At 42.9% G+C, this 3,003-nt stretch overlaps 1 non-coding gene across 1 annotated transcript; it reads right to left on the bottom strand.

Moving 5' to 3' along the window:
• Window positions 1-355: 355 nt before the first annotated feature.
• LOC148577667 (small nucleolar RNA R71) lies at window positions 356-463 on the bottom strand. Its single transcript, XR_015903607.1, has one exon. It is a non-coding gene; the product is annotated as a small nucleolar RNA R71 (small nucleolar RNA).
• Between the last annotated feature and the right edge of the window lie 2,540 nt (window positions 464-3,003).

The raw sequence follows: 3,003 nt of genomic DNA on the forward strand, positions 1-3,003 counted from the left end.
TGACTTTACTGCACCTAATTCCAATTTACATGGAAGAAGCATCTCCATTCTTGCCATTGGAGCAAACAACTTTGAGCTGAAACCTCAATTAGTTTCTCTGATGTAGCAGAACTGCAAGTTTCATGGACTTCCATCTGAAGATCCTTTTCAGTTCTTAACTGAATTCTTGCAGATATGTGATACTGTTAAGACTAATGGAGTAGATCCTGAAGTCTACAGGCTCATGCTTTTCCCTTTTGCTATAAGAGACAGAGCAAGAGTATGGTTGGACTCTCAACCCAGAGATAGCCTGAACTCTTGGGACAAGCTGGTCACGGCTTTCTTAGCCAAGTTCTTTCCTCCTCAAAAGCTGAGCAAGCTTAGAGTAGATGTTCAAACCTTCAGACAGAAAGAAGGTGAATCCCTCTATGAAGCTTGGGAAAGATACAAGCAACTGACCAAAAAGTGTCCTTCTGACATGCTTTCAGAATGGACCATCCTGGATATATTCTATGATGGTCTATCTGAATTGGCTAAGATGTCATTGGATACTTCTGCAGGTGGATCCATTCACCTAAAGAAAACGCCTGCAGAAGCTCAAGAACTCATTGACATGGTTGCTAATAACCAGTTCATGTACACTTCTGAGAGGAATCCTATGAGTAATGGGACGCCTATGAAGAAGGGAGTTCTTGAAATTGATACTCTGAATGCCATATTGGCTCAGAACAAAATATTGACTCAGCAAGTCAATATGATTTCTCAGAGTCTGAATGGAATGCAAGCTGCATCTAACAATACTCAAGAGGCATCTTCTGAAGAAGAAGCTTATGATCCTGAAAACCCTGCAATAGCAGAGGTAAATTATAGGGGTGAACCTTATGGAAACACCTACAACCCATCATGGAGAAATCATCCAAATTTCTCATGGAAGGATCAAAAGCCTCAACAAGGCTTTAATAATGGTGGAAGAAATAGGTTTAACAATAGTAAACCTTTTCCATCATCCACTCAGCAACAGACAGAGAACTCTGAACAAAATACCTCTAATTTAGCAAACTTAGTCTCTGATCTATCTAAGGCCACTGTGAGTTTCATGAATGAAACAAGGTCATCTATTAGAAATTCGGAGGCACAAGTGGGCCAGCTGAGAAAAAGGATCACTGAAATCCCTTCTAGTACTCTCCTAAGCAATACAGAAGAAAATCCAAAAGGAGAGTGCAAGGCCATTGAATTAATCACCATGGCCGAACCTGTGAAGGAAGGAGAGGACGTGAATCCCAAAGAGGAAGACCTCCTGGGACGTCCAGTGATCAATAAGGAGCTTCCCTTTGAGGAACCAAAGGAATCTGAGACTCGTCTAGAGACCATAGAGATTCCATTAAACCTCCTTATGCCATTCATGAGCTCTGATAAGTATTCCTCTTCTGAAGAGAATGAGGATGTTACTGAAGAGAAAGCTGCCAAGTTTCTTGGTGCAATCATGAAGCTGAATGCCAAATCAATTGGTATTAAGACTTGGGAAGATGAACCTCCCTTGTTCCCCAATGAACTAAGTGATCTGGATCAACTGAGATTGCCTCAGAAGAAATAGGATCCTGGAAAGTTTGTAATACCTTGTACCATAGGCAACATGATCTTTAAAAAGGCTCTGTGTGACCTTGGTTCAGGGATAAACCTCATGCCCCTCTCCGTAATAGAGAAACTGAGAATCTATGTGGTGCAAGCCACTAAAATCTCATTAGAGATGACAGACAATTCAAGAAAATATGCTTATGGATAAGTAGAGGACGTGTTAGTAAAGGTTGAAGGCCTTTACATCCCTGCTGATTTCATAGTCCTTGATACTGGGAAGGATGAGGATGAATTCATCATCCTTGGAAGACCCTTCCTAGCCACAGCAAGAGCTGTGATTGATGTGGACAGAGAAGAATTGACCCTTCAATTAAATGAGGACAACCTTGTGTTTAAAACTCAAGGATCTCTTTCTGCACCCATGGAGAGGAAGCACAATAAGCTTCTCTCATTGCAGAGTCAACCAGAGCCCCCACAGTCAAACTCTAAGTTTGGTGTTGGGAGGCCACAACCAAACTCTAAGTTTAGTGTTGAACTCCCATATCCAAACTTTAAGTTTGGTGTTGGAGAGTCTCAACAATGCTCTGAACATCTGTGAGGCTCCATGAGAGCCCACTGTCAAGCTATTGACATTAAAGAAGCGCTTGTTGGGAGGCAACCCAATTTTTATCTAATTTCTATTTTTATTGTTTTTCATGTTTTATTAGGTTCATGATCATGTGGAGTCACAAAATAAATATAAAAATTGAAAACGGAATCAAAAATAGCAGAAGAAAAATCACACCCTGGAGGAAGACCTTACTGGCGTTTAAATGCCAGTAAGAAGCATCTGGCTGGCGTTCAACGCCAGAACAGAGCATGGTTCTGGCGCTGAACGCCTAAAATGGGCAGCTTCTGGGCGTTTGAACGCCAGAATTACACCCTGGAGAAGAGCTGGCACTGAACGCCCAGAAGCTGCCCATTTTGGGCGTTCAGAACAAGCATGGTTCTGGCGTTCAACGCCAGAAATGGGCAACAAATGGGCGTTCAACGCCCAGAACAAGCACCAATCTGGCGCTGAACGCCCAGAGTTGTGTGCAAGGGCATTTTGCATGCCCAATTTGGTGCAAGGTTGTAAATCCTTGAACACCTCAGGATCTGTGGACCACACAGGATCACCTCAGGATCTGTGGACCCCACAAGATCCCTACCTACCTCCACTCACTTTTCCTCACCCCTCTTTCACACAATCCCATAAACACTTCCCCAAAACTCTTTACCAATCACCTCAATCTCTCTTCCCTATCACCACTTCACCACTCACATCCATCCACTCTTCCCCATAAACCTAACTCATAAACACCACCTACCTTCAAAATTCAAAATCAATTTCCCACCCAAACCCACCCTATATGGCCGAAACCTTACCCCCCTCCCTTCCCTATATATAGCCCTCCATTCCTCCTCATT

The sequence above is a fragment of the Arachis ipaensis genome, chromosome B1 (genome assembly GCF_059453495.1).
Source record: "Arachis ipaensis isolate K30076 ecotype BB chromosome B1, ASM5945349v1, whole genome shotgun sequence".
Classification (NCBI taxonomy): Eukaryota; Viridiplantae; Streptophyta; class Magnoliopsida; order Fabales; family Fabaceae; genus Arachis; species Arachis ipaensis.